This window comes from Phyllobates terribilis, unplaced genomic scaffold (assembly GCF_046119375.1).
Source record: "Phyllobates terribilis strain yellow unplaced genomic scaffold, ASM4611937v1 Scaffold_11__3_contigs__length_659146591, whole genome shotgun sequence".
Classification (NCBI taxonomy): Eukaryota; Metazoa; Chordata; class Amphibia; order Anura; family Dendrobatidae; genus Phyllobates; species Phyllobates terribilis.
Genome location: NW_027362771.1, coordinates 571,614,535 through 571,624,534, shown reverse-complemented (window position 1 = coordinate 571,624,534; position 10,000 = coordinate 571,614,535). Strand labels below are relative to the sequence as shown.

Genomic DNA, 10,000 nt, shown 5'->3' with positions numbered 1-10,000 from the left:
GCTTTGGAATGTGGACACTAGTCCCCAAAAAAAAGTCTCTCCCATAGCAGGAATCGAACCAGTCAACCAGGAATACTAACTAAGTCTTTCTCCACATGGTGTAAGCAGTACAGTAAACAGCAAGACAGGTGTAAAAAAAAAAAAAAAAAAAGAGTGTTTTGCTTTGAATACAAAACATCAACATTACAAGAGCTGAAACACGCTACATGGTCAAGGTTTTTGGCACGTCAGTTGAATAATTTGAAGATCATGAGTTTTTTGCTCACACGTGGCATCCTCCTTTTCTCAAGAGATTTTGTCACTAACTCTGAACTTTCCAATTCAGTTCTAAACTGTTTCCGATTAGAAAGAACATGGGAGCCCTAATGACAGACAGGACACATGGCTTGTTGAGTCCCTTGACACTTTTGTGTAAAACTGTGTAGTTGAAAAAGGCTTAAGCTATGAAACAAAAGGAAATCTTTTGCAAAAGTCATAATGCATCGCCAATGTTAAGTATTTTTGTTGCAAAGTGAAAATCTACCAGAAACATTTTTGATTGAAAAACACGTGTCAGTCTTTGAATGGTGGCAGTAGCTAAGATAAAGATGCATTCCCATACCGGGAGTCGAACCCAGGCCACCTGGGTGAGAGCCAGGAATCCTAACCGCTAGACCATATGGGAAAAGATGCACTAATGTCTCAGTGACATTATGAAAAAAAAAAGTTTTCTGCTATGCACAATAAACTTCTGCAGATCTGCAGGTACAGCTTGCCTCGTTAGCGCAGTAGGTAGCGCGTCAGTCTAATAATCTGAAGGTCGTGAGTTCGAGCCTCACACGGGGCACTGTTCCCTCCTTTTCTCGAGAGATTTTGTCACCAACTTAGAACTTTTCCATTCAATTCTACAACTTTTTCCATTAGAAAGGAAATGGGAATCCAAATAACTTACCGGACCCATGAGTTGTTGAGTCCCTTGACACTTTAGTGTAAAAAGGGGTGGTTGAGAATGAGTTGAGCTACGAATCCAAATTGAATCTTGTGTGAAGGGTCAGAATGAAGTGCCAAAACGCGGGCGTTCAGCATTTTTGCCTGAAAAAAACAAATCCTACTTGAAATACGTTTGACTAAAAAACACGCGTCAGTTTTTGAATGTTGGCAGCGGTGCAGAAAAGGATGCGTTCCCATACCAGTAGTCGAACCCGGGCCGCCTGGGTGAAAACCAGGAATCCTAACCACTAGACCATATGGGAGAAGATGTACTGCCAGCTCACTTACAATATGAAAAAAAAGAGGTGTACTGCTTTGCACAAGCAACTTCCGCAGATTATTACGTGCATTTTGCCTCGTTAGCGCAGCAGGTAGCGCGTCAGTCTCGTAATCTGAAGGTCATGAGTTCGATTCTCACATGGGGCACTGGTACCGTGTTTCCTTAACTGATTTTGCCACCATCTTGGCTAGAGAGTCACAGCTCTTTTCCATTCAGTAGCAAAACATCACCAATTGATGGAAGGGGAGCTCCAATGACAAACAGGGATAAAGGCTTGTTGAGTCCCTTAACACCCAGGAATTAAAAGTGAGAGATATGAATGGTTTGAGATATGACATCAAATAAGCTTTTGTGCAAATAAATATCCAAAAAACCTGGTGGTCTGCATTTTTGGCTGCAAAGAGCAGTTCCAACCTAAACTGATTCTGTCTGCAAGGCACGTGTTGGCTTTGGAATGTGGACACTAGTCCCCAAAAAAAAGTCTCTCCCATAGCAGGAATCGAACCAGTCAACCAGGAATACTAACTAAGTCTTTCTCCACATGGTGTAAGCAGTACAGTAAACAGCAAGACAGGTGTAAAAAAAAAAAAAAAAAAAGAGTGTTTTGCTTTGAATACAAAACATCAACATTACAAGAGCTGAAACACGCTACATGGTCAAGGTTTTTGGCACGTCAGTTGAATAATTTGAAGATCATGAGTTTTTTGCTCACACGTGGCATCCTCCTTTTCTCAAGAGATTTTGTCACTAACTCTGAACTTTCCAATTCAGTTCTAAACTGTTTCCGATTAGAAAGAACATGGGAGCCCTAATGACAGACAGGACACATGGCTTGTTGAGTCCCTTGACACTTTTGTGTAAAACTGTGTAGTTGAAAAAGGCTTAAGCTATGAAACAAAAGGAAATCTTTTGCAAAAGTCATAATGCATCGCCAATGTTAAGTATTTTTGTTGCAAAGTGAAAATCTACCAGAAACATTTTTGATTGAAAAACACGTGTCAGTCTTTGAATGGTGGCAGTAGCTAAGATAAAGATGCATTCCCATACCGGGAGTCGAACCCAGGCCACCTGGGTGAGAGCCAGGAATCCTAACCGCTAGACCATATGGGAAAAGATGCACTAATGTCTCAGTGACATTATGAAAAAAAAAAGTTTTCTGCTATGCACAATAAACTTCTGCAGATCTGCAGGTACAGCTTGCCTCGTTAGCGCAGTAGGTAGCGCGTCAGTCTAATAATCTGAAGGTCGTGAGTTCGAGCCTCACACGGGGCACTGTTCCCTCCTTTTCTCGAGAGATTTTGTCACCAACTTAGAACTTTTCCATTCAATTCTACAACTTTTTCCATTAGAAAGGAAATGGGAATCCAAATAACTTACCGGACCCATGAGTTGTTGAGTCCCTTGACACTTTAGTGTAAAAAGGGGTGGTTGAGAATGAGTTGAGCTACGAATCCAAATTGAATCTTGTGTGAAGGGTCAGAATGAAGTGCCAAAACGCGGGCGTTCAGCATTTTTGCCTGAAAAAAACAAATCCTACTTGAAATACGTTTGACTAAAAAACACGCGTCAGTTTTTGAATGTTGGCAGCGGTGCAGAAAAGGATGCGTTCCCATACCAGTAGTCGAACCCGGGCCGCCTGGGTGAAAACCAGGAATCCTAACCACTAGACCATATGGGAGAAGATGTACTGCCAGCTCACTTACAATATGAAAAAAAAGAGGTGTACTGCTTTGCACAAGCAACTTCCGCAGATTATTACGTGCATTTTGCCTCGTTAGCGCAGCAGGTAGCGCGTCAGTCTCGTAATCTGAAGGTCATGAGTTCGATTCTCACATGGGGCACTGGTACCGTGTTTCCTTAACTGATTTTGCCACCATCTTGGCTAGAGAGTCACAGCTCTTTTCCATTCAGTAGCAAAACATCACCAATTGATGGAAGGGGAGCTCCAATGACAAACAGGGATAAAGGCTTGTTGAGTCCCTTAACACCCAGGAATTAAAAGTGAGAGATATGAATGGTTTGAGATATGACATCAAATAAGCTTTTGTGCAAATAAATATCCAAAAAACCTGGTGGTCTGCATTTTTGGCTGCAAAGAGCAGTTCCAACCTAAACTGATTCTGTCTGCAAGGCACGTGTTGGCTTTGGAATGTGGACACTAGTCCCCAAAAAAAAGTCTCTCCCATAGCAGGAATCGAACCAGTCAACCAGGAATACTAACTAAGTCTTTCTCCACATGGTGTAAGCAGTACAGTAAACAGCAAGACAGGTGTAAAAAAAAAAAAAAAAAAAGAGTGTTTTGCTTTGAATACAAAACATCAACATTACAAGAGCTGAAACACGCTACATGGTCAAGGTTTTTGGCACGTCAGTTGAATAATTTGAAGATCATGAGTTTTTTGCTCACACGTGGCATCCTCCTTTTCTCAAGAGATTTTGTCACTAACTCTGAACTTTCCAATTCAGTTCTAAACTGTTTCCGATTAGAAAGAACATGGGAGCCCTAATGACAGACAGGACACATGGCTTGTTGAGTCCCTTGACACTTTTGTGTAAAACTGTGTAGTTGAAAAAGGCTTAAGCTATGAAACAAAAGGAAATCTTTTGCAAAAGTCATAATGCATCGCCAATGTTAAGTATTTTTGTTGCAAAGTGAAAATCTACCAGAAACATTTTTGATTGAAAAACACGTGTCAGTCTTTGAATGGTGGCAGTAGCTAAGATAAAGATGCATTCCCATACCGGGAGTCGAACCCAGGCCACCTGGGTGAGAGCCAGGAATCCTAACCGCTAGACCATATGGGAAAAGATGCACTAATGTCTCAGTGACATTATGAAAAAAAAAAGTTTTCTGCTATGCACAATAAACTTCTGCAGATCTGCAGGTACAGCTTGCCTCGTTAGCGCAGTAGGTAGCGCGTCAGTCTAATAATCTGAAGGTCGTGAGTTCGAGCCTCACACGGGGCACTGTTCCCTCCTTTTCTCGAGAGATTTTGTCACCAACTTAGAACTTTTCCATTCAATTCTACAACTTTTTCCATTAGAAAGGAAATGGGAATCCAAATAACTTACCGGACCCATGAGTTGTTGAGTCCCTTGACACTTTAGTGTAAAAAGGGGTGGTTGAGAATGAGTTGAGCTACGAATCCAAATTGAATCTTGTGTGAAGGGTCAGAATGAAGTGCCAAAACGCGGGCGTTCAGCATTTTTGCCTGAAAAAAACAAATCCTACTTGAAATACGTTTGACTAAAAAACACGCGTCAGTTTTTGAATGTTGGCAGCGGTGCAGAAAAGGATGCGTTCCCATACCAGTAGTCGAACCCGGGCCGCCTGGGTGAAAACCAGGAATCCTAACCACTAGACCATATGGGAGAAGATGTACTGCCAGCTCACTTACAATATGAAAAAAAAGAGGTGTACTGCTTTGCACAAGCAACTTCCGCAGATTATTACGTGCATTTTGCCTCGTTAGCGCAGCAGGTAGCGCGTCAGTCTCGTAATCTGAAGGTCATGAGTTCGATTCTCACATGGGGCACTGGTACCGTGTTTCCTTAACTGATTTTGCCACCATCTTGGCTAGAGAGTCACAGCTCTTTTCCATTCAGTAGCAAAACATCACCAATTGATGGAAGGGGAGCTCCAATGACAAACAGGGATAAAGGCTTGTTGAGTCCCTTAACACCCAGGAATTAAAAGTGAGAGATATGAATGGTTTGAGATATGACATCAAATAAGCTTTTGTGCAAATAAATATCCAAAAAACCTGGTGGTCTGCATTTTTGGCTGCAAAGAGCAGTTCCAACCTAAACTGATTCTGTCTGCAAGGCACGTGTTGGCTTTGGAATGTGGACACTAGTCCCCAAAAAAAAGTCTCTCCCATAGCAGGAATCGAACCAGTCAACCAGGAATACTAACTAAGTCTTTCTCCACATGGTGTAAGCAGTACAGTAAACAGCAAGACAGGTGTAAAAAAAAAAAAAAAAAAAGAGTGTTTTGCTTTGAATACAAAACATCAACATTACAAGAGCTGAAACACGCTACATGGTCAAGGTTTTTGGCACGTCAGTTGAATAATTTGAAGATCATGAGTTTTTTGCTCACACGTGGCATCCTCCTTTTCTCAAGAGATTTTGTCACTAACTCTGAACTTTCCAATTCAGTTCTAAACTGTTTCCGATTAGAAAGAACATGGGAGCCCTAATGACAGACAGGACACATGGCTTGTTGAGTCCCTTGACACTTTTGTGTAAAACTGTGTAGTTGAAAAAGGCTTAAGCTATGAAACAAAAGGAAATCTTTTGCAAAAGTCATAATGCATCGCCAATGTTAAGTATTTTTGTTGCAAAGTGAAAATCTACCAGAAACATTTTTGATTGAAAAACACGTGTCAGTCTTTGAATGGTGGCAGTAGCTAAGATAAAGATGCATTCCCATACCGGGAGTCGAACCCAGGCCACCTGGGTGAGAGCCAGGAATCCTAACCGCTAGACCATATGGGAAAAGATGCACTAATGTCTCAGTGACATTATGAAAAAAAAAAGTTTTCTGCTATGCACAATAAACTTCTGCAGATCTGCAGGTACAGCTTGCCTCGTTAGCGCAGTAGGTAGCGCGTCAGTCTAATAATCTGAAGGTCGTGAGTTCGAGCCTCACACGGGGCACTGTTCCCTCCTTTTCTCGAGAGATTTTGTCACCAACTTAGAACTTTTCCATTCAATTCTACAACTTTTTCCATTAGAAAGGAAATGGGAATCCAAATAACTTACCGGACCCATGAGTTGTTGAGTCCCTTGACACTTTAGTGTAAAAAGGGGTGGTTGAGAATGAGTTGAGCTACGAATCCAAATTGAATCTTGTGTGAAGGGTCAGAATGAAGTGCCAAAACGCGGGCGTTCAGCATTTTTGCCTGAAAAAAACAAATCCTACTTGAAATACGTTTGACTAAAAAACACGCGTCAGTTTTTGAATGTTGGCAGCGGTGCAGAAAAGGATGCGTTCCCATACCAGTAGTCGAACCCGGGCCGCCTGGGTGAAAACCAGGAATCCTAACCACTAGACCATATGGGAGAAGATGTACTGCCAGCTCACTTACAATATGAAAAAAAAGAGGTGTACTGCTTTGCACAAGCAACTTCCGCAGATTATTACGTGCATTTTGCCTCGTTAGCGCAGCAGGTAGCGCGTCAGTCTCGTAATCTGAAGGTCATGAGTTCGATTCTCACATGGGGCACTGGTACCGTGTTTCCTTAACTGATTTTGCCACCATCTTGGCTAGAGAGTCACAGCTCTTTTCCATTCAGTAGCAAAACATCACCAATTGATGGAAGGGGAGCTCCAATGACAAACAGGGATAAAGGCTTGTTGAGTCCCTTAACACCCAGGAATTAAAAGTGAGAGATATGAATGGTTTGAGATATGACATCAAATAAGCTTTTGTGCAAATAAATATCCAAAAAACCTGGTGGTCTGCATTTTTGGCTGCAAAGAGCAGTTCCAACCTAAACTGATTCTGTCTGCAAGGCACGTGTTGGCTTTGGAATGTGGACACTAGTCCCCAAAAAAAAGTCTCTCCCATAGCAGGAATCGAACCAGTCAACCAGGAATACTAACTAAGTCTTTCTCCACATGGTGTAAGCAGTACAGTAAACAGCAAGACAGGTGTAAAAAAAAAAAAAAAAAAAGAGTGTTTTGCTTTGAATACAAAACATCAACATTACAAGAGCTGAAACACGCTACATGGTCAAGGTTTTTGGCACGTCAGTTGAATAATTTGAAGATCATGAGTTTTTTGCTCACACGTGGCATCCTCCTTTTCTCAAGAGATTTTGTCACTAACTCTGAACTTTCCAATTCAGTTCTAAACTGTTTCCGATTAGAAAGAACATGGGAGCCCTAATGACAGACAGGACACATGGCTTGTTGAGTCCCTTGACACTTTTGTGTAAAACTGTGTAGTTGAAAAAGGCTTAAGCTATGAAACAAAAGGAAATCTTTTGCAAAAGTCATAATGCATCGCCAATGTTAAGTATTTTTGTTGCAAAGTGAAAATCTACCAGAAACATTTTTGATTGAAAAACACGTGTCAGTCTTTGAATGGTGGCAGTAGCTAAGATAAAGATGCATTCCCATACCGGGAGTCGAACCCAGGCCACCTGGGTGAGAGCCAGGAATCCTAACCGCTAGACCATATGGGAAAAGATGCACTAATGTCTCAGTGACATTATGAAAAAAAAAAGTTTTCTGCTATGCACAATAAACTTCTGCAGATCTGCAGGTACAGCTTGCCTCGTTAGCGCAGTAGGTAGCGCGTCAGTCTAATAATCTGAAGGTCGTGAGTTCGAGCCTCACACGGGGCACTGTTCCCTCCTTTTCTCGAGAGATTTTGTCACCAACTTAGAACTTTTCCATTCAATTCTACAACTTTTTCCATTAGAAAGGAAATGGGAATCCAAATAACTTACCGGACCCATGAGTTGTTGAGTCCCTTGACACTTTAGTGTAAAAAGGGGTGGTTGAGAATGAGTTGAGCTACGAATCCAAATTGAATCTTGTGTGAAGGGTCAGAATGAAGTGCCAAAACGCGGGCGTTCAGCATTTTTGCCTGAAAAAAACAAATCCTACTTGAAATACGTTTGACTAAAAAACACGCGTCAGTTTTTGAATGTTGGCAGCGGTGCAGAAAAGGATGCGTTCCCATACCAGTAGTCGAACCCGGGCCGCCTGGGTGAAAACCAGGAATCCTAACCACTAGACCATATGGGAGAAGATGTACTGCCAGCTCACTTACAATATGAAAAAAAAGAGGTGTACTGCTTTGCACAAGCAACTTCCGCAGATTATTACGTGCATTTTGCCTCGTTAGCGCAGCAGGTAGCGCGTCAGTCTCGTAATCTGAAGGTCATGAGTTCGATTCTCACATGGGGCACTGGTACCGTGTTTCCTTAACTGATTTTGCCACCATCTTGGCTAGAGAGTCACAGCTCTTTTCCATTCAGTAGCAAAACATCACCAATTGATGGAAGGGGAGCTCCAATGACAAACAGGGATAAAGGCTTGTTGAGTCCCTTAACACCCAGGAATTAAAAGTGAGAGATATGAATGGTTTGAGATATGACATCAAATAAGCTTTTGTGCAAATAAATATCCAAAAAACCTGGTGGTCTGCATTTTTGGCTGCAAAGAGCAGTTCCAACCTAAACTGATTCTGTCTGCAAGGCACGTGTTGGCTTTGGAATGTGGACACTAGTCCCCAAAAAAAAGTCTCTCCCATAGCAGGAATCGAACCAGTCAACCAGGAATACTAACTAAGTCTTTCTCCACATGGTGTAAGCAGTACAGTAAACAGCAAGACAGGTGTAAAAAAAAAAAAAAAAAAAGAGTGTTTTGCTTTGAATACAAAACATCAACATTACAAGAGCTGAAACACGCTACATGGTCAAGGTTTTTGGCACGTCAGTTGAATAATTTGAAGATCATGAGTTTTTTGCTCACACGTGGCATCCTCCTTTTCTCAAGAGATTTTGTCACTAACTCTGAACTTTCCAATTCAGTTCTAAACTGTTTCCGATTAGAAAGAACATGGGAGCCCTAATGACAGACAGGACACATGGCTTGTTGAGTCCCTTGACACTTTTGTGTAAAACTGTGTAGTTGAAAAAGGCTTAAGCTATGAAACAAAAGGAAATCTTTTGCAAAAGTCATAATGCATCGCCAATGTTAAGTATTTTTGTTGCAAAGTGAAAATCTACCAGAAACATTTTTGATTGAAAAACACGTGTCAGTCTTTGAATGGTGGCAGTAGCTAAGATAAAGATGCATTCCCATACCGGGAGTCGAACCCAGGCCACCTGGGTGAGAGCCAGGAATCCTAACCGCTAGACCATATGGGAAAAGATGCACTAATGTCTCAGTGACATTATGAAAAAAAAAAGTTTTCTGCTATGCACAATAAACTTCTGCAGATCTGCAGGTACAGCTTGCCTCGTTAGCGCAGTAGGTAGCGCGTCAGTCTAATAATCTGAAGGTCGTGAGTTCGAGCCTCACACGGGGCACTGTTCCCTCCTTTTCTCGAGAGATTTTGTCACCAACTTAGAACTTTTCCATTCAATTCTACAACTTTTTCCATTAGAAAGGAAATGGGAATCCAAATAACTTACCGGACCCATGAGTTGTTGAGTCCCTTGACACTTTAGTGTAAAAAGGGGTGGTTGAGAATGAGTTGAGCTACGAATCCAAATTGAATCTTGTGTGAAGGGTCAGAATGAAGTGCCAAAACGCGGGCGTTCAGCATTTTTGCCTGAAAAAAACAAATCCTACTTGAAATACGTTTGACTAAAAAACACGCGTCAGTTTTTGAATGTTGGCAGCGGTGCAGAAAAGGATGCGTTCCCATACCAGTAGTCGAACCCGGGCCGCCTGGGTGAAAACCAGGAATCCTAACCACTAGACCATATGGGAGAAGATGTACTGCCAGCTCACTTACAATATGAAAAAAAAGAGGTGTACTGCTTTGCACAAGCAACTTCCGCAGATTATTACGTGCATTTTGCCTCGTTAGCGCAGCAGGTAGCGCGTCAGTCTCGTAATCTGAAGGTCATGAGTTCGATTCTCACATGGGGCACTGGTACCGTGTTTCCTTAACTGATTTTGCCACCATCTTGGCTAGAGAGTCACAGCTCTTTTCCATTCAGTAGCAAAACATCACCAATTGATGGAAGGGGAGCTCCAATGACAAACAGGGATAAAGGCTT

The 10,000-nt window shown here is 41.9% G+C and overlaps 6 non-coding genes across 6 annotated transcripts; all 6 read left to right on the top strand.

Annotated features, from left to right (window-relative positions):
* The first annotated feature begins 753 nt into the window (after positions 1-753).
* Positions 754-826, top strand: TRNAI-AAU (transfer RNA isoleucine (anticodon AAU)). The gene has a single exon. It is a non-coding gene; the product is annotated as a tRNA-Ile (tRNA).
* Positions 827-2,448: 1,622 nt separating this feature from the next.
* TRNAI-AAU (transfer RNA isoleucine (anticodon AAU)) lies at positions 2,449-2,521 on the top strand. Its single transcript has one exon. It is a non-coding gene; the product is annotated as a tRNA-Ile (tRNA).
* Positions 2,522-4,143: 1,622 nt separating this feature from the next.
* TRNAI-AAU (transfer RNA isoleucine (anticodon AAU)) lies at positions 4,144-4,216 on the top strand. Its single transcript has one exon. It is a non-coding gene; the product is annotated as a tRNA-Ile (tRNA).
* A 1,622-nt stretch (positions 4,217-5,838) lies between these two features.
* TRNAI-AAU (transfer RNA isoleucine (anticodon AAU)) lies at positions 5,839-5,911 on the top strand. The gene has a single exon. It is a non-coding gene; the product is annotated as a tRNA-Ile (tRNA).
* A 1,622-nt stretch (positions 5,912-7,533) lies between these two features.
* On the top strand, positions 7,534-7,606 carry TRNAI-AAU (transfer RNA isoleucine (anticodon AAU)). The gene has a single exon. It is a non-coding gene; the product is annotated as a tRNA-Ile (tRNA).
* Positions 7,607-9,228: 1,622 nt separating this feature from the next.
* On the top strand, positions 9,229-9,301 carry TRNAI-AAU (transfer RNA isoleucine (anticodon AAU)). The gene has a single exon. It is a non-coding gene; the product is annotated as a tRNA-Ile (tRNA).
* Positions 9,302-10,000: the final 699 nt, after the last annotated feature.